Genomic DNA, 21,504 nt, shown 5'->3' on the forward strand with positions numbered 1-21,504 from the left:
CTGGGAAATTAAATCTATTTTCTATATATGCCCGAGAATCACGGAAGCTCTAGGCTAGAAAAGATTGTCAAAATCTAGTCTAATCATCCATCCAGTGCTTAAATCCCTCCTATAGTGTCCTCCACAAGTGGCTAGCCAGCTCTCCTTGCATACCGCTAATGATGGGGAACTCACTATCTCATAAAGTAGTTCTTCCTGTCTTCAACAGTGTTGGCTGTAAAACCCTTCCTTGAATTACTAACAGTCTCTCTTGTCAATTTATTTTTTTTTGAAACCACATGGTGGTCCCTAGAGTGATGAAGCACAATTACTAAACTGCTGCCAAGTCTTCTCTTTTCTAGGCCCAATTTCTCCAACTGTTACTCACATGACTGGGTTTAATGTTGGCATGCCAGCCCAATATAATGACCTATCCAAGGCCTCTCTGGGGCCTGGTACTCAGACATGGCTCCCACACCAATCACCTCCTGGTGAAATCCACAAGATGGTAAAAAATCCACAAGATGGTAAGAGAAACCCACAAGATGTAAGAAAACGTAATATAAATTACAGACTGCCAACTTCCCAGTTACAAACAACTCACTCTAAAGGTTTGCTTAAAAGTAATTTCTTTAAAACGCTGACAGCATGTAGCCACAAGAAACCATATTTAAAATGATGGTTAGACTCCCAGGTCAGCCCACAAAAGCATTCTGAACTGATAATGTACCTGCCACACAAAACTAACAGTGCTGTTTTAACTCCATGTAGCCACCATTTATAAGATGGTTTCCACAGTGACATGCATTCTGCAATCCATTTCAGAGAACTAAACAAAAGATGTACTGGGTGTTGCATGGCTCTATGAGGTTGTAGGAGGTGCCTGCTGACCTTGGAGGAGAACTAACTCCAGACCCTGGTCCTCTCAACCCTCTTCAGGCCCACAGGCCCTTTGAAGTGTGTTATCCTAAGGACAGAGCCTATGTGCACAAGCCTGAGTGAGCTGTGAGGCTGCAGCCAGGAGAACTTCTGGAAGAAGGCAAGTGATAGCGACTATGGGGTTTGGTTGTGTGTGTTTGTGGTAGTGCTGTTTTTCAATAATCTACTACAGACATGAGAACAGGGGTTTTTCTCAAAGTCAGAAATGTGAACAGGAAAAGTAATGAATTGTCTTGTTACTCTCTGAGCTCTTAAGCAGGATCTTTACAAGCTGGTACCTAGAAGCTAAGAGAGTAGGGGGAGGAAGACGGACTGCCGCATGCATAACTGACTACGCGGGGATGCCAGCAGAGCTGCTGAGCCTCAGTTCTTCCCTGTGGAGGCTCCATCCATATCCTTCCTTATTCTTGCCCCAACTGTCCTGTGGCCCTAGGCCGACAGAGCAGGCAGGAAGGCACTGAATGAAATTTAAGGTCAAGTCTTCCTGGGCAACCCATCTGAAGCAGGAGGAGCTGCGTTCACCTGGAGAAAGGCAGGTGCTCCCCCGGACCGAGCTGCCTGGAGTCTCAAGGCCCAACTGGAGACCCTGCTCCACCCCCCACTACGGTTCTGAACTTGTTAACTAGTGCTGTTAAACTCCCCAAGCCTCAGCTTCCTCATCTCTAAACTGAGCAGAATGTCCTCTTTGCAGGTCGGGTGCCGGTAATAACTGAAAGGCAGTCATAGCAACAGCTGAACCTTCTGAGCGCTGCCCAGCACTGCTCTCTGCATATCACTCCCATTAACTCATTTCAGCTGTACAAAAATCCCATTATTTTGTAAATGAGGAAACTGAGGCCCAGAGAAGATGAGTTATTTACCCAAAACTGGGCAGTTAGTAAGCAACAGGGCCAGGAGGACAGGTGAAAAGCTGTCCTGGGCCGGGCGCGGTGGCTCAAACCTGTAATCCCAGCACTTTGGGAGGCCGAGGAGGGTGGATCACGAGGTCAAGAGATCGAGACCATCCTGGTCAACATGGTGAAACCCCGTCTCTACTAAAAATACAAAAAATCAGCTGGGCATGGTGGTGTGTGCTTGTAATCCCAGCTACTCAGGAGGCTGAGGCAGGAGAATTGCCTGAACCCAGGAGGCGGAGGTTGCGGCCAGCCGAGATCGCGCCATTGCACTCCAGCCTGGGTAACAAGAGCGAAACTCTGTCTCAAAAACAAAAACAAAAACAAAAACAAAAAAACAAAAAAAAGAAAAGCTGTCCTGGAAACTGTCATATGGTATATACATGGTGGTCACCATTATTGTTAATGACTAACACAGGAAAATGCTGGAGTGCTCCAGCCTGGGCCATCTTTTCTACCACAAGGCCTCTGGGCGGTTCCTGCCCAGTGCTACTAAGGCTCTGATGGGATGTCTCCTCCAGCCCCAACTGCAGATCAACCCAGGCAGCCACCTTGACAGGACATGCTGCTTGCTAAATGTCACAGCCCCCCACCAGATGCTTGTTCAAAGGCTGCTACTTCACCTGACCGCCTTGATGAAAACTGCAAAGTGCCCCCACCCACCTTCTTCGTCTCATTTTTTTCCCACAGCACTTATCACCTTCTAACCTTCTACATAGCGCATTTATTTGTGACCACGTGTCTAGCCCAACTAGATTATAGGTTCCATGAGGCCAGGGAATCTTCTCTGTTTTGTTCAGTGCTATATCTTCAGCACCCAGGACAGTGCTGGACACATGGTAGGCACTCCGTAAGTATTTCCTGAATGAATGAGCAAGTGAACCTCTATTGTCATGGAGAAAATGTCCATAATATATTGTTAGGCAAAAGAAGGCAGGCCTGTCTCTAAATTCCATATATCATTATCTCATCCATGTAAATGCATTACTGTGTGTCTGAGCATGTGTGAGTGGACAGCAAAAAAAGTCTAGAAAGCTACACCTGAAAACGTTCCTTATGGTTCTTTCTAAAAGGCAGGAGCAAAGACAATTTTTTTTTTTTTTTTTTTTTTTTTGAGATGGAGTTTCGCTCTTGTTACCCAGGCTGGAGTGCAATGGCGCGCTCTAGGCTCACTGCAACCTCCGCCTCCTGGGTTCAGGCAATTCTCCTGCCTCAGCCTCCTGAGTAGCTGGGATTACAGGCACTCACAACTATGCCCAGCTGATTTTTTTGTAATTTTTTTTTTTTAGTAGAGATGGGGTTTCACCATATTGACCAGGATGGTCTCGATCTCTTGACCTCGTGATCCACCCACCTCGGTCTCCCAAAGTGCTGGGATTACAGGCTTGAGCCACCGCGCCCAGCCCAGCAAAGACAATTTTAACTTCTTTCTGAATGTTTTACAAAGACCATGTATTATTTCTGTAAGTTTGTAAAGCGATTACGCTTCAAAGCAAACACATTTGTGCATGTACACACACACACACACACACACACACACACACACACACACGAAGCATACGTTGGTTACAGACGACCTGAGCAGGAGGTGAGGCCCAGTGACAGCTTACCCACCTTCCCAACAGCGGGCTGGTGCAGTTTCTTCACTCACAGACTGGCAATGCTGAGAGAAATAACAGAACGAGGTTTACAGGGGGCTAGGACTCAGCAGCACCTCCTTCAGAACTCCTCTAAAAAATGGAAAACTCTAAAACTCAAAAGCTATTTCACTGCTTCTCCAGAGCAGTCTCAGAATTATTTAATCCTCTGGGATTGTTTTTATATATTAGAATGTTCCAGAAAATGTAAAGCTAAACTAATCCATAAAGTGCAGTCTTTTGCAGCTGAAAATCCACTTTGCATAAAAAGCCTCATTCTCCCATGCCAGTATTAAACAGGGAGTCAGGATAACTGAATTCCACCCAAGATCCTGGGCCCGGCTTGGGGCACTGTCTCGATTCCCACCCTCCTCCTCCATGCTGACAGCATATTCTGTATACAGGTGCCCATAGGAAACCAACCCAGTGACTTACATGTCCTGTCACCCATAAATCATCAAGATGCCATTAATCAACAATATGCATCCAGCGAGGGCCAACTCTGGGCCCAACATGGCCAAATGCTATGAGGTGGAAGAAAGGCAAACATAAGATAAAGTCAGCCTTCAAAGAAGGACTAACACTCAAGAAACAAGGAAGAAAACAATTGCACTCCCTTAACGGTGCAGCACTTACTATATGTGTAATGAGAGTTCTAAGAAAAATGAGGTAAGTGTGGGCAAGAAGGCTGCGAGGAAGAGGGCGGGCTCATGTGCTGGCTGAGCCAGCAGCAGGCCAGGGTGCTGAGGCTGGGGGCAGGAGGTGGACTTCAGTGCCTGTCACGTCAGGACCGTGGGCAGAGCCACCCCCGCTACTGCTGATTCCGCTGCTCCTGCCTTCCAGGCGGGGGTGCTGCTTTGCCCAATTAGTCGGTTGCCCACTTACTGAGCACCACGTGTGTACAAACAGTCTCCTGCACAGAGGGCCGACTCCGCCTGAAGGCAGATGAATTCTAACTCTCTGTGACAGAAGCTTTCGCATCTCAGCTGATGTCAGGAGCCAGCCACAGTCAGAGGGGAAGATAAGCACATGCATCTGTGTCCAGTTCCAAGAACTCTGGTCAATCCAGAGCAATTCAGAGCACTGGATGCAAGTAAGGCTCAGAAAGACGCAGTGAAGGCAGAAATAGGAGGAAAGAGGCCAAGTCAAGGACATGGCCAAGGGAAAAGGAATTTCAAAAGACGGCTTTGCAGGGGGCCGGGAAGAGGGCAAGTGGCATCTAAAGAGACCAACCATCCTAGAACTCAGGACTTTCAGTACTTAAACCAGGACGAGTTTGTCAACCAAGCCATACCATCTTCAGGGATGCCAAGAAGTTGCCTGATAACTGGGTGCTCTTTCTCCCCTCCTTTGTGGAATTGTTGCTGCTCATTAGCACCCCTGTGGCCAATGGAAAGGAAGAAGTGGTCAACCCAGGGAGGTGACTACTGTGTCCTTCCTTCTGTACTCCTGGCTTGTATCCTCTCATCTCAACCATGCAGGTTTCCAAAGGGGCTCGGGTAGAATAAAATTCTTTATTGTTGTTCTTAAAATAAAACTAGAATCACAGCCACTATCCTTTATTCCACTGTTTCACAGACATGAGCTTATCAGCTGCCCAGTTGGGAGAGGACCCCATGTATCCCTCTTGGAGAAAGAAGCACCTTACCTATAACAAATGTGGAAATCAGAAGAAGCTGGAAGGGTTGGCACACTCAGCTCTTGAACCCATCCCCATTCATTCTCCATCTCTTCCCTTTGAGAGTTTCAGTTTCCACCCACCTCTCCCAAAGGCAGGTTCTAAGAGACTACTCCACCCACATAATCTGTTCTTTCAACAAGGATTTACTGAGCATTTACTATGTGGCAGACAAAGTTTGTTAGGCAAGATTCAGAACACAAAGAACAGTAAGATACAGTCTATGACTTCAAAGAATTTATGGTTCTGTTGCTGGGGAGAGGGAGTGGAGGTGCGAGCAGGGAGGGTGCAGGGAGGGTGCAGAGAAGGTGAGAATCATTCAATTATTCAACACATATTTGCTTTTTCCTTAATATGTGTCGAGAACCGTACTGCGAGAATGTGGATAAGTAATGGAACAACTGCAAAGGCATGTGTAAATGCTGGTCATGTGGGAGACCTCAGGACCTACCCAGCCACCAAGCCAAATACCAACTGATCACCACTTCTCCTTGGCATGGCAGTATGTGCTGTTGAGTACTAAAAACAAAAGAAAAGTGGTAAGACCAAGCCCTGACCCCAAAGAGTTAACCAAATGATCAAACAGATAAAACCCTCACAAACGAACCAATTCGTGGACCACCAGGTATGGTGAAGAGCTAACTGGGGGACACAGAACTTCAGCATAAGGAGCAACAGAGCTGGACAAAGTCTGCAGAGCTTCCCAGAGGGAGCAGAGGTAAAACCTGAGAAGTAAGACCGAACGGGGAGCATTTTCCAGGCAGGAAGAACATCACCAGTATCTGTGGTTTTTCTCAAAAATGAAAGGTGAATGTATAGTTATTGCGGAAAGTATTTTAAATGAAACACCTATCCACATATCTTCGGCTTGGGTAAACAGGAACCTTGCCAATAATGACCTTCACAAATGTGAGTTACATTAGACTAGAATGATGGGCATAAAATCTAACTTCAGCTGTCCACACTATAAAGGTGGGGAATTGAAACATGCCTAACTCTGTAATGCAAGTCAATGCACATGTCTGTATAAACACACATACGCGTGCACACACATACTTCCCTGGCTCTTCTTTACATGTCTACCCTCGAGCTAAACAAATTTCTTCCTTCTGTTAGAAGAACACTCCATAACTCAGAGAAAGAGAAACTGAATTACCAGGAACAATCCACAGATTAACAACTGGGAATCGACCACATTGGTTTTTGCTATAATGATATTCAATAAGTATGAGCAGAAAGGCCACCTTTGGTCTAATAGTACACTGGTCACTCAATAACAAGTTAACAACAATTGACTGACTGTCTGTTTAATGAAGAACACTGCGATAGTGCTAAAGGAATGGAAGGGAGGGGGCAATGGGAAAGATTAATTAGAAGGAAGATAGAATACAATGAAAAGAAATGGAAGACTCACAAGATACTGAGTCTGATCCCAGCACCACCACTGCAAGGTCCCAGGTAAGTCGATCCCACTTTGACTTCCTCATCCATGAACATGTCCTACCTATCTCTCAGGATCATTTATAATTCAAATGAGACAGTGTAACTCTAAGTGCTTGGAAAAGCAGAAGGCTCTGTATCATGCACCGTGAGGGTCTGGAGGTGACTACTTCCCCAGCTTCACAAACTGCCCTGTCTACTTTCCCAAGAGTCTTCTGGATCTCTCAATTTGTCCCATCCCCTCAGACAGTAACTGGTGCAGGAGAGCACAGGAGCCAAAGGGAACCCAGTCAGGGGCAGCCAGACTCAATTCCAGACCTTTGGTTGGCTCATCAAGGAAGTTGTCTTCTTGTTTTCCACTGGAAAAACTGGGTTTGGGGCATCTCAGCTGAGCCCTGGGTAAAGCCTCACCTGATGCCGGAATCTACCCCTAGGTTGTTCAACAGCATAGGCCAATACATTTTCTTCTTTTGCTTAAACCAGTTTGGGTTGGCTTTCAGGTAATCCACTAACTAATAGGGAATGAATGAAAATATGGTTAAAGTCATGCTATAAGCCCTTCCAACTCCTCACTAAACCTGTGGCTCTGTAAGCTACCCAATGAACTATTTCCTGCCTGGTGTCCTGAAGGGGATGAAGATGTTAAAAAGATGACTCAAGGAGCAAAAAGAAGAAAGACAATCATAAGCAATAAAACCAAAGTGATTACTGGGTCTGCCTTTATTTGCTTCCTGTCTTCTAAGACCAGGGAGGGTTACAGGGATGGAAGGGGGTGAAACCCTTCAATGGTAAGCCAAAGAATTAGAGTGTCTATCTCAACTCTACCTCTGCCTGTTCTCTCCAGATGTTTACCTATTCCCTTTCACGGTAACCACTGAGGAGCCCAGAGGAAAAATACTAATATCCCACTGATTTATTTTATATCTTAAAAAATTACTCAGGGCCTGCAGTACTGAGCTCATGTTCAAATTAAGTTTGCTGAAAATCTAATTTGGGATGAGTAATTTAATTTGGCTACTACAATTAAAAGTGGTGCAGTATTTGTGTTTTAGAGGAAAATCATATTAGATTCATCTAATCTTATTAGTGGACTATCATATTTAGATCACATTCTATCTGGAACAGATACTAGATTGATTTCTTTCATAAATCACTTGGGAGGCCAAAGGGACTAGAATTCTCCCTGGTCCTTGCCCACCCACCCGACACAGGTCAGTGCAGGCAGTGAATGCAAAAGAGGCCTCACTGAGAAGCCCACTGCACAGCTCTGGAATTCACTAACCGAGCATATCCACCTAGCACAAGCCCTCACGTTTTGCAGGTGAGTAAACGGGGCCCAGAGTGGACAAGTGACTTGCTCCAGGTCACGTGGGCACTTAGTGACAGAGCTAAAATTACACTTAACTTCCCCTGCGTCACAGTTTGTGTCCCTGATGCTCCAACACGTGTTCTTTATAAGATCTAATATGAAAAATGGCCAGAGGGCCCCTGAGCCCCCCCGCTGTTACTCACTTGATTAAAGCATAGAGTCACCAGATACTACCTCTCAGCCCGACTCTCTGCCTCTCTGAAGTTCCCAGGGAAGAGAAGGAGCATGGAGAAGCCGATCTCACTATCTCCATGGATAACTTAGACCAGTGCCCCAAATGCTTCTTGTCAAGTCCATTTTCTTGATGATGAGTTTAAACACCCTCACTCCCAGATAACAAAAATTCACATTAAGAACATTCAAACCATATGACAGGTCAGGAAAAAGAGTCTGGTTTGCTTTTTAAAATGTTCTTAATCTCAGAAGTACTGCTAACTGGGTAGACTTAGTGGGTATAATACCACACATCGGGGTTCCAACTGCAGAGTTTTACCTAAGAAAATGAGGTTACGAAGCAAAAACATGAAAATAAGAAGTTGGATAAGAACACTTGCAACATGACAAGTGAATACACACAGTGCATACAAATCCCTTGTAAACGATTTTTTAAAAGATAGAACACTGCAAAATAAAATGAGAAAGGATCCAAAGAGGCAATTTTCCCTCTCTCTCTCCCTCCCTCCCTCCCTCCCTCTCTCTCTCTCTCTCTCTCTCACACACACACACACACACACACACACACACACACACATTACTGATGGCCTCATGAAAAATGTTCAAAGCCATTAGTAAGCAAAGCTTGCAAACTGAAACAACACGATACTATTTTCAACTATCAAATTGGCAAAAACTGAAACAACTATAATGTTCACGACAGTCAAGGATGCTGTGAAATAGAAACTCTCAGATGCTCCTGATGACTGCAAATTAGTCCACATTTCTGAAGGGCCATCTGGTGATATGGATCACTAGCCTTAATACTGAGTTCACTCCCAAGAATTTTCCCTGATGAAATAATCAGAGGACTACTACAAGATTTATGTGCAGAGACATTTACAGCAGCAATATTCATACTAATAAAAATCTAGAAAAATCCAACAGTACCATAATAGAAAAATAGTTAAATAGATGATACATCAATACAAGGAATAATATGTAGGCTTTAAATCTCATGTTTTTGAAAAAGATTTAAAGACACAGGGAAACGCTCACAAAATTATGCTAAAACTCAAAGCTATTAATAGGATAGCTCTCTTTTGTGAAGAAAAAAATTTATAGCATATGCATTATATATATCATGTGCATTACAAATACAGAATCTGGTGGCAGATTCATCTAAATGTCCAACAAATATTTATGCTTCTCTTTCCAGAGTGTGGGATTTTTGGCAAGAAGCGGCTGCTCAGCCAGGGGCTACATGCCCCAGCACCCCTTGTATCTAGGTGGTACCATATAACTCCACCCACCAATGGAAGGGAAAGTGATTTGAGCACTTCCAGGCTGCGGGAGGTGGAAAGGGAAGGAGCATGGAGAAGCTGACCTCACTATCTCCATGGATGACTTAGACCTGTGCCCCAAATCCTCCTTGTCAAGTCCATTTTCTTGATCACACACCCACACCCAGACACACTACTACTACTACTGATGGCCTCATGAACCATGTTCAAACCCATTAGTAAGCAAAGCTTGCAAACAGGAATAACAGGATACCATTTTCATGCTCTCTTCCTCCATCTGCCAAACGGATACAGGGGACTCCAAGACCCTAGGAAATGGAAGAGCAGCCAATGGAAGGAGCCTGGGCCACTGAATCACTCAGGGGAGGGCTCCACCGGTGGAGTGACCACCAATCCTAAACTCCTATGTTGGACTCAGTGAGAAATAAACCCTATCATGTTAAGCCATAATTTGGTGTGGGTTTGTTGTTGTTGTTGTTTTTGAGATGGAGTCTCACTCTGTTGCCTAGGCTGGAGTGCAGTGGCACGATCTTGGCTCACTGCAACCTCTGCCTCCCAGGTTAAAGCAACTCAGGAGGCTGTTGCCTCAGCCTCCTGAGTAGTTGGGACTATAGGTGCATGCCACCATGCCTGGCTAATTTTTTGTATTTTTTTAGTAGAGACGGGGTTTCACTGTGTTGCCCAGGCTGGTCTCGAACTCCTGAGCTCAGGCAATCCACCTGCCTCAGCCTCCCAAAGTGCTGGGACTACAGGTGTGAGCCATTATGCCTGGCCTGTTGTTTTTAAGACAGGGTCCCAACTCTGTCACCCAGGCTGGAGTGCAGTGGCATGATCACAGCTCCCTGCAGCCTCAACCTCCTAGGCTCAAGTAATCCTCCCACCTCAGCCTCCTGGGTAGCTGGGACCACAGGCACACACCCACGCCTGGCTAATTTTTTATGGGGATGGGGTTTCGCCATGTTGCCCAGGGTGGTCTCAAACTCTTGGGCTCAAGCCATCCTCCAGCCTCAACCTCCCAAAGTGCTCAAATTACAGATGTGAGCCACTGCATCCAGTCTCATAATTTGGTATTTTAATGATTTCTTCAGCTACTGTTATCTTAACAAGCACACACAGAAAAACCACTGAAAGGAAAACTACCAAATTTTATCTGATGCATTGTACGTTAGTCAAATTATAGATAAATTTTAAAAACGTATTTGATTCGACCACAAACGTGTCTTATTTGATAAGCAAAAAGTTACCGAAATAAAAAAGCAGGCTTTAGGTAGCAGTGTTATATAGTGAAATCTTAAAATATTGAATATGGCTACAAACATTAAAATGTAGAAGATTATCGAGGGCTCAAAGGAAAAAAAATCTAAATGTACAACCTTTAGCAAGATATATTTAAATAATTCTGGACAAATGATTGTCCAAAAATGAACCAAGATTAGAATCATTTAATATGTAAAGAAAGAGCCCTTGTGAGTCAATTAAGTGAGAGAAAAATATAATAACTGGGGAAAAGACATAACCACTTGGTCAGAAAATATGAAATGTGAATGACATACACATATAAAAAGATTTTCAAACTCACTAATAATCAAATGAATGCAAATGAAAATAAGATGGCCTTTATCTCCTTATCAGATTTATGCATTTAAAATATTGTGAATATAGGATCCAACGTTGTTAAGATTATGACAAAATGCGTAATCATATACGCTGAAAAAAGGAGTTTAAAATTGTATCATAATTCCAATGGGTAATTTGCCATGACAACAGGAAAAAAATATGCATTAGCTTTCCCAGACCTGGTGCAGTAACTCACACCTGTAAACTTATCACTTTGTAGTCCTAGCTACTCGGGAGGCTGGGCTTGAGCCCAGGAGCTTGAGGGTGCAGTGAGCTGTTATCACATCATTACACCTCAGCCTGGGCGACAGAGCAAGACTCCATCTCAACAAACACAAATAAGAAACCAAAAGCTGGGTGCGGTGGCTCATGCCTGTAATCCCAGCACTTTGGGAGGCTGAGGTGGGTGGATCACCTGAGGTCAGGAGTTCGAGATCAGACTGGCCAACATGGGGAAACCCCCATCTCTATATAATTAAAAAATATGCAAAGTATGCACCAGAGTTGTTTGAATAGGAAGTTTTAAACAAACAACTCAGGACTGGGCATGGTGGCTCATGCCTGTAATCCCAGCACTTTGAGAAGTCGAGGTAGGTGGATCACCTGAAGTCAGGAGTTTGAGATCACCCAGGCCAACATGGTGAAACCACATCAGGTGGGCGCCTGTAATCCCAGCTACTTAGGAGGTTGAGGCAGGAGAATCATTTGAACCGGGGAGGTGGAGTTTGCAGTGAGCAGAGATCACGCCACTGCACTCCAGCCTGGGCAACAAGAGCGAAACTCCATCTCAAAAACAAACAAACAAACAAACAAAAACAACTCAGATATCTATCTGTAAGAAGCTGGTTAAAGACATTATGGGATATATGTGTATGTGTATTCATGTATTGAAACAATATACAGCCATTAAAGTTATGCTGAAGGTCTAAATGAACAAAACATAAAAATGCTCGTAAGTTAAAAAAGCAAGATATAAAGCAATTCAAGTAGTATTTCTTTATTGTTCTTAAAAAGTGTGTGTGTGTGTGTGTGTGTGTATGAACATATGTTATAAATGCATAAGGAGAGATTATGAGAGGATTTTAATCAAAATGGTGATGGTAGCTGTGGAATTATATATTTGCTATATTTTATAAGTTTTCAACAATGGAATGTATTACTTCAATTATTGTGAAAAATTTCAAACGTACACAAAAGTAGCTAGAATATATGTACCCATCACCAGCTTGGATGAAGATTTTCAGGGGTTTTGGTGTAAGAGCTGGCATGTGGCCATAGGCCCTTTGTTAGACATGGGTGGGATCAGGGTTTGGATCCAGCTGCCTTGGAGGGTGTTTGTGTCAGTGCTTGGGAGGAAAGGTCCAGATGAAGCCTGCAGAGCCATGAGAGGGCATATTTCTTATTATTACTGAATTTGTACATTTTCTATGTATTTGTTTAGTGCTGTATTTAGTTATCTGTTCACGTGTTCTGAGAAGGTTTAGTACTTTTCTTTGTGATTTGAGCACTTCTAAGTATAAAGATTAATTCCGTCATATTACTGTCAGTCTTTCCCAGGCTGTTGTTTCCCTGTTTATTTATTTATTTTACATGAAGAAACGGTTCATTTTCTTGTAGTTTGATTGACTATTCTTTTCCTTTTTGAATGCTTTTCTTTTGTTTCTAAGCAATATTCAATTCTATAGATTTCCTATGCCTCTACATTTTGCCCTTTAATTGTTTAATCCATCTGTAATTCATTTTGATGAAGCCAAAATGATTTTTCTCAAATTGCTAACAAGTCATCAGAATTATTTATTGGATAATCTTCCCTTCCCCGCTGATTTGCGATGACTACTTTATGATTTATTAAATTATTTATGCAAGGGTCTATTTCTGAACTATCCTAGTTCACTAATCTACTTCCTCCTTTTATGACAGTACTGCAGTGTTTTAATTACAAAGGCTTTATATTGCATTTTAATATCTGGTATAGCTAGTATATATTTTAATATCCAATAGATCTAACTCCCTTCCCACAAAACCACTTTCAGAATTCCCCCTGATGTTCTCATCTATTTATTTTTCCAAGCAGACTTAGAAGCATCTTTTGAAATTTAAAACATCCTGATGGGACTTTCAGAGGAATGGCATTAGACTCATGAACTAATTTCAGAAGAATCCACATCCTTAATTTCAATCTCATCATCTAGAAATAGGGTTTTTAGTTAAACTCTTTAAGCCTTCTTCATCTACAACTAAGCAATCCGTCGTTAATAATAACTTTATGATTTTTCTTTACAATATGTATTCTCCAAGTTACTATTTTATGACTCTCTGCATTTACTAAAACTTGAAGAGGTAACCAGTGATGCCTTTAGTGTTTCACCAATAAGTATAATGGCAGTGGGCTGCATGAACTTGATCTTCCTTATAATATTAAAGATTGGTCACTTTACATATTCCTTTTAAAGTGGTATGTAAAAACCTAAAAACTGGCTGAATACACTTTTGGAATTAATGAGGTTATTACATGTTTTTACTTAAACACCTTATGTGAACCATAGGAAAATATATGTATTTGAAGCCATTCCTGCATGTCAGGAATATAATCTATTTGGTTATAGTAGAATATTCACATACTCTGTTGTTGAAATCTACTCGCTAGAATTTTATCTAAAACTTTTACATTCCTAAGTGAGACTGGTATAGAGCCTCCCTTTGGGGACTTGCCCGTTTTGAAGTCAGGGTCATGCTTGCTTGAAAGAAGGATCTGGAAGTTTTCCATCTTTTTTCTCAATCCCGGAAAAGTTTATATAACACAGGAATTATCTGTTCCTTGAGAGTTTAAAAGGATTTTCAAAGGCCTTTTTATATCTTAAAATACTCCACCTGGCACAGGGCGTATGAGTGTGTGTGTGTCCATGTGGACATTACCATGTTAGTATACATTTAGAATGACATGTAAGATATGGATCTCAAATAGAACAGCTCTATTATAATTCTTTCCCCCATGAAAAGGTTGTAAATGCCCAAGATGATAAAGCGTTAAGAAGAAACACATTTTCCCAGGCTTTGGTTCTAAGAGCCTCCTTTTAAGAGGGACATGAAGGTTATAGGAGGTGGTCATGGAATAGTGGATGTGTTGAACCATCCAAATTTCATTGAGCCTGACCAAGTTTGGCAACCACAACTTTACCACTGACATTTGGAACTAGGAAACCTATGACCTGGAAAGACAAGGAGATCCTCTGTCTAGCCCCAGGTCACCTCCAACTCTGTGGTAAAGTTCTTTCAACTTCCCATCCTACTGTGCCATCTCCAGCGTAGGATGCTTCACCTCTTCCACAGCAATGAACACTTGTCACTCCAAGGTTTTCTGTACTGTAGGGCCCAGGACCAGTGACCTTACAGGCACTTCACGGGCACCACAAATAAAGACTCAGAGTTGTTCTGGACTGAATCTTCTCCCAAATTTCCTATGTTGAAGCCCTAAACCCCAATGGGATGCCATTAGGAGATGAGGTCTTTGAGAGAGAATTAAGTTTAGGTAAGGTGATGAGAGTGGAGCTCCCATGATGGGATGAGCGACCTTATAAGAAGAGGAAGAGGAATCTGAGACTCCTGTCTCTGAGTGCACAAGGAAGAGATCAAGTAAGAACACAGCAAGATGGCTCTCACCCACAAACCAAGAGAAGAGGCCTCAGAATACAACTTACCTTGCTGGACACCTTGATCTTAGACTTCCCAGCCTCCAGAGCTGTGAAAAATAAGTATCTATTGTTTAAGCCACCCACTTTATGGTATTTTGCTATGGCAGCCTGAGCTGACCAAGACAAGAATGTTGTGACAATGTCTGTCAAAAAGGGCAATGTCTGCTGTGGAGTGAGATATGCCTTGAAAGAAACTAGTGGCAAGGGGTCTGAACAAATTAAGATCCAGTGTCGGCTGAGCATGGTGGCTCATGCCTGTAATCCCAGCACTTTGGGAGGCCAAGGCGGGTGGATCACAAGGTCAGGAGTTCGAGGCCAGCCTGACCAACATGGCGAGACCCCGCATTTACTAAAAATACAAAAAATTAGCCAGGCACGGTGTCTTGCACCTATAATCCTAGCTACCCAGGAGGCTGAGGCAGGAGAATCGCTTGAACCCAGGAGGCAGAGATTGCAGTGAGCCGAGATTGTGCCACTGCACTCCAGCCTGGGTGACAGAACGAGACCCTATCTTAAAAAAAAAAAAAAGATTCAGCATCTGCTAGAACGTGCAAGAACTGTGCCGTATGAGCACAGATCAGGATACTAGCAGGATTCAAACGGTGATACTTTGCCCAAGAATGTCGTTAACAGCCAGTAATTGTAGGTGTGAGTGTGTCACAGAATGGTCCTTTTATTGAGAAAGCCACATGTGAGATCACATCCTTGTTCACAGGAGACCATGAAATGTTAGGATTAGGACACCTTTTGCCGGTCAAGGTGCTGAGTGTTAGGAGATAGTCCTGCAGGACCTTGAAACTTTCTTTGGCTCTAGGATTCCATGATTCCAGTCACAATCTCACATGGGTGAGCAAGCATTCTTTTCATCCTGGTCAACAAGGACAGAGGAGGTGCTTTCACACCAATCATGGCCTAACACAGAAGCTTAATCCTGGCTGGAAGGCAATGTGTGTTTGTGGCAAAGCCAGGCAGATGTGTAACGAAAGCAGAATGAGTAATGTTTAGTTAAGCTTCTGGATGGCAGGGGTAGTTGGGTGTATGTTTGGGGATTTTTAATGATTCCAAAAGGCATCTTAAAAAGTCACACTATTTTGGCAGTTCTAAGATGCAACTTTTACTACAAGTACTAACACCAGCAACTGACGGCTGCAAATATTAATAGCGGCACTTACCAGCAACATTGCTCTCAAGCACCTCATTCCTTTCTGGGGCTCCTGAGATCAAACCAAGTCTTCTGCATATGCATGGGAGTGGGGGGCGCACACACCCTTTCCCACCCACAGAGGCATACCATACAACCGAAAGCCAGATCAAATTGAAGACACTGATCATTTTTAGGGTTAAATGGTAGAAAAGGGAAAACTGTCAACACACTTTTTAATTCGAACTATTTAGGTATTGCAAGATTTTCTCCCTGCTGGTGGAAAATTAAACTAACAATTCTAAGTTAATGACTGGAGGGTAAACGGTTCCTTCTTTATAAACTAAATTGGATTTATCAAAACTTGTATTAAAATTATTTTCCCCCAACTTTAACTTATAAATCCAATCAAGACATGACTCTAGAGAACTCTTAGGCTCCAAGTGAGGCTTCAAAAAGTAGGGTGTTATTTCCCTACAGTTAACACATTCAGAAGTTAACTCCACATCACCAGGTGAGCTCCTGACACCTGGAGGGCAAATGTAGGCCAATGCCCACCCTCCCTGGGTGTAGTTTTCACAGGTGATGTCAGAAAAATGAGAACAATGTAGTAAATGATTCCTAAAGCTGAGTGTTTTCAATTTAAAGATTTTTGTTGTTGTTGTTCTTGGATGATCTTTTTCTAATACTTGGCATTAAGATGGTTTTTTTCATAAAAGCTTGGTGATGCGCGTTAGAGCTTTTAAAATGTCCTAACTTGGCAAGATAAAAAAGACTGGGAGCCCTAGGCCAATGCCGTAAAGCTTTTTTTTTTTTTTCTCTCTCTTAGTGCTTTCTTGGCCCAGGCAATCTTCATTTGAGAACCACTAGTTTACACAGCTAAGCCAAGGAATTTGGAGTCAATCGGTGCTCATCTGGGTATCAAAATGGTGGCAAACCCCAAGTGCAACTAACCACCTACAGAAAACCAAAGTCTAACTTTAGTCAACCCTTGGGAGTGGAGATAAAGAATGTCGTCTTCAAAGCTCCTGGTCACTCTGGACACCGTTCTCCAGCTGCACCCTACGGCCTCCTCCTCCTGGTTCTGAAAAGGGTGGTAAAGCTTTTGGAGGCCCTGTGCCAACCTGTGCTCTCCCCTATCGTTAACCTGGGAACCCCAAATCAAGACACTTGACCCTCCTGGGGTTCTGAGAGGTCAGCCCTATGGCACCAGAGGCTTTAGGGAATGATTCACCATATTGTCAGCTGAAATGCTACTGAAGTGAATGTCCAAGACAAGCTTCTCAGTATTGCTCCATCTCACTCAATCCAGGTGACCCTAAAACCCATCCACCCACCCAGAACAGTCTCACTGTGCAGTTGGTTCAGAAAACCAAAGGCAAGGAGGGTCACTCATCCCTCCGGAGCCTCAAACTGAAAATAAGAGAAAAAATTGCCAGGTGCGGTGGCTCACACCTGTAATCCCAACACTTTGGGAAGCCGAGGCTGGCAGATCACAAGGTCAAGAGATCGAGACCATCCTAGCCAACATGGTGAAACCCCTTCTCTACTAAAAATACAAAAGTTAGCTGGGTGTGGTGGCGCACACCTGTAGTCCCAGCTACTCGGGAGGCTGAGGCAGGAGAATTGCTTGAATCTGGAGGTGGAGGTTGCAGTAAGCTGAGATCGTACCACTGCACTCCAGCCTGGGTGAAAAAGGGAGACTTCATCTCAAAAAAAAAAAAAAAAAAAAAAAAATAAGCTGGGATAGGTCATAACAGGCCATCATTTTTTCAACTAAAAATATAAGAACGTATTGCCATAAAATTTTAAACTTTCTATTTTCCAGAGGTTATACCTATTTTTAATTTAATTGTATGCTCCTTAAACTTTTCTCTATTTAGACTTTCCTCAAAATGAATTATAAAACACACACACACACACACACACAAACACTTCAGTAAAAAAAGAATCCATAAACACTAAATATTTTAATACGTTTATTTACCTCCTCTCTAACTGAACTAATCAGCAGCAGATAATATATTTGTTGCAAAGAGAGTTAATTTCCTAGATTAAACATGCACATAAAAACATAAAGGTGACAATATTTGGAGATATATGACATTAATAAAGGTAACATTTATGGGGCTAGCCACTGGGTTAAGCACTCAACTTGGATCACCTCAGTTAATCCTTACAGCAAACCTATAAAGTAGGTGCTATTCTTATTTCCATTTTATAGATGAGGTTATAAATGAGGAACCTCATTACTGTAATTTAATCTTCACCAACCCAGAATTTGAGTTCAGTGTTTACTCTGGCTATTAAAAGGTTGAATAAGCAAATTAGAAATTAAATGGGATTTCAGAAGGTATATTTAACCTACTAGAAGGTCCTACATTTTAAGACATACTAAAAAACAGATGCTAACTGCTTCCAACAGGATATGTTTGGGAAGATTCTGCCTGATACCACACCACACTAAAACACTTTAAGATTCAAACTTTTACGTGTTAAGATTGAGTTTCCTCTCCCTATTACCCCCAATGACTGGTCCAAATTAGAAAGGTATCATTCTACCTCTATGGGTGGTACAGTATGGTGGATGTCAACTGGGGCTCCCAAGGTGTATGTCTCTCCTCCCCTGACACTGTCCAAAACTCTACACACCCCCAGCCTCCCCACAGCCCGGTGCAGAAGCCAGTCTGGTGCAGAAGCCAGCCTGAGGATGAACTGACCCAGGGAGGAGTAAGCGGAGAGATTAAAAAAAACACACACACACAAAATCAACTGGATGGTTGAGCTGCTGGTTCACACCCACCCTGCAGTCCACCCTATCCCTGCACACTGCAGGTACATGAGCTGATTAATCACTTCCTTGTGCCATGGGAGCCCTAAGTTAGGCTTTCTAGAATTCGGATTTAGGATTTTTGGTAGTCAGTCTGAAAGAATCCAAACTGATAAATGGGAAACAAGAGCTTCTATGGCCTGAATGTTTGTGTCCCTCCCAAATTCATGTGTTCGAATCCTAATCCCCAAAGTGATAGTATTATGGATGGAACCTTTGGGAGGTGATCAGTTCTTGAGGGTGAAGTCCTCATGAATAGGATTAGTGCCCTTATTCAGGAGGCCTGACAGAGACTCTCGTCCCTTCCACGACGTAAGGTCACAAGAAGTTGTCAGTCTGCAACATGAAAGAGGCCCTCACCAGAACCTGACCATGCTGGCAGCCTCATCTCAGACTTCCAGCCTCCAGAACTCTGAGAAATACATGTTGGTGGTGGTTACAAGCCTCCCCATCTACGGCATTCTGTTTTAACAGCCCAAACAGACTACAATGTGTGTGAATCCACAGCCTCTTCCTGGCACTTGCTCAGATTTTGCTTTATGCTGTTTTTTTTTTTTTAAACTGTTTCAAATGTTTTGTGTTGTTTTTCCCGAGAAATTGTAACAGGCTTTCAAGAAACAATTTCATGAATTAATGAGTGGCCTTGGGCAAGTCCCTTGACTTCCCTGGGTCTTTTCAAGTCTGAAAAGGACTGGGATCTCTGCTGCCTCACAGTCGGCACATCTACGTAGCTGACCTCACAATGCAAAGTTTCACTTAAACATACATAAAAGCCTCTTTTGGTCTAAAGTAGAAACATCCTTATAATTCAAGTGACCTTTAACTCTTGACTCTCTGAGATCATTCCCATTCGCTCCACAGATCCACCCTCCGTCCTCCACGTAGCTCTACCCTCTGTGGACAGCATCCACTCAGCTCCCTTGCCTCTGGCTGACCGAGGTTGCCTAATGGAAGGCACCAGCATCAGGAGATGGGAGATCTGAGGGGTTCAATGAGGATATTTATTCTCTTGGCTCTTTCCCGGCCAAGCTGCTGTAGGTTGATTGCATTCCTCTACCAGAGACACCTCTCCAGCTACTGTTTCCCATCCTGACAGCCAAGTCCCTCTGTCTTCCTTCTGGGCCTAGGCACAGTAACAGCTCCCTGACACTGCTGGCCCTGGGTGCTTCAGCATCCCTTGTTGGTTTCTCTGAACTCTGCCTGCATCCTTATAAGTAGTCCCTTCGGTAGAGGCCCTTCAATTACCCACTTTGCACAAGCCACATGTTTCCACCTGGAACCCCGAGAGATGACGGCTTTAAAATTAAATCAGAATCAGGCACAATAAAAAAGAAACTGAAGCAATCAATTCTAAGCCTCACATAAGAGGAATGGAAAGTGTGGCACATGCCAAGAAAACAAAACCACACACACCGAAACAATCAAATCAGATACCACCACCCGCCTTCCCCACTGTCGCCGAGAACGTGTGGAGGACGGAGCCATCTCCTGCCGGATCAGGGTTTACACCTGAAATAAAAGCTTAAAATTCTATTGACCCTTGAAACAGCTTGTGAGGGGCCCAGCAGAGGAATCACAGCTCTGTGCCCATTTTATGGAGGGACAAACTGAGAATGGAAGGGATCATGAGGTCAGAGCTGATATAAACATGAGGAATGCCCCTGGGCCAGCTAAGACTCCTGAGTCCAGGAACCCGCCTATGGCAGGCTCTGTGGAGCTTCCCACAGCAGCCTTCTATACCACGACTCTCCAGAGATGCATCCAGACATTTTTAATTCCTTCTGAACACTTCTAGAACTACCGTTTGGGGAGGTCCATTGGATCCTCAACTATTTACAACTCTGTGAAATCAAGAGAGACAAGACACCCTCTCCCCCGTTCCAGAAGCTGCCAAAAACCAGTATATGAAGCCACAATCCCTGACCACTTCCCAGAGAAAATTTTCTGGAAACCTATGGATTTCCAGGACCAGAGCAGCCCTTCTCTGCTTCTTGGGGCATTCTCTGCACCACGTGGGTCCAAAAATGGTCTTATGATTGCTTTGTGTAAAATGTTCCAACATCAAGAATTCCCGAGAAGCTACCTGTTTGAGGATGAAGAGGCTCAATCTTTCAGGGTTGTCCTGCTTCTGCGTCTTCTTCCTTCAGCATCCTCCACAGCCAGGGCCTGCAGGGGTGACCCAAAGAGCACAGTCAGGATATCTGGCTTCAGAATGAGGAACAGTGAGTATCGATCAGGGAGAGACCAGAGAAGTGACACAGGATGAAGCCCTAAAGATCCCAGTGGCTGATGGGCCCACCCAGGAGGAGGACCCAGCAAAGGCTGCTGGGTAAAGTAAAAGTAAAAGCCAAAATCCTTGAAATGGCCATGGTTGGCCAGACGTGGTGGCTCACATCTGTAATCCCAGCACTTTGGGAGGCCGAGGTGGGTGGATCTCAAGCCAGGCCAACATAGTGAAACCCTGTCTCTACTAAAAATACAAAAAATTAGCCGGGCATGGTGGTGGGTACCTGTAATCCCAGCTACTTGGGAGGCTGAGGCAGGAGAATCGCTTGAACCCGGGAGGTGGAGGTTGCAGTGAGAGGAGATGGCACCACTGCACTCCAGCCTGAAACTCCATCTCAAAACAAAAACAAAAACAAAAAAAAGAAATGGCCACAGTCCACACGACTTGGCTGGGCCTCTTCCCTGACGGACTGAGGCACCTGACCTCTTCTCCTCCTACTCTACCCTTCCTCAATTTCCTCCAGCCACAATGGCTTCTTCAAACATCCAAGCAGGCTCCTGCCTCAGCCCTCCACACTTGCTCTCCCCCATCCCTGGAGCACTGTT

At 43.7% G+C, this 21,504-nt stretch overlaps 1 protein-coding gene across 16 annotated transcripts in view; it reads right to left on the reverse strand.

Moving 5' to 3' along the window:
- TRERF1 (transcriptional regulating factor 1) overlaps nucleotides 1-21,504 on the reverse strand; it is a 233,789-nt gene that overhangs the window by 121,381 nt on the left and 90,904 nt on the right. For all 16 annotated transcript variants that reach the window (XM_032299404.1, XM_032299416.1, XM_032299415.1 and 13 more), the window contains one exon: nucleotides 20,756-20,838. The gene's annotated coding sequence lies outside the window, so the exon portion shown is untranslated. The remainder of the gene's footprint in view (nucleotides 1-20,755; nucleotides 20,839-21,504) is intronic.

Source organism: Sapajus apella, unplaced genomic scaffold, assembly GCF_009761245.1.
Source record: "Sapajus apella isolate SASKATOON/1434 unplaced genomic scaffold, GSC_monkey_1.0 scaffold41, whole genome shotgun sequence".
NCBI classification, from domain to species: Eukaryota; Metazoa; Chordata; class Mammalia; order Primates; family Cebidae; genus Sapajus; species Sapajus apella.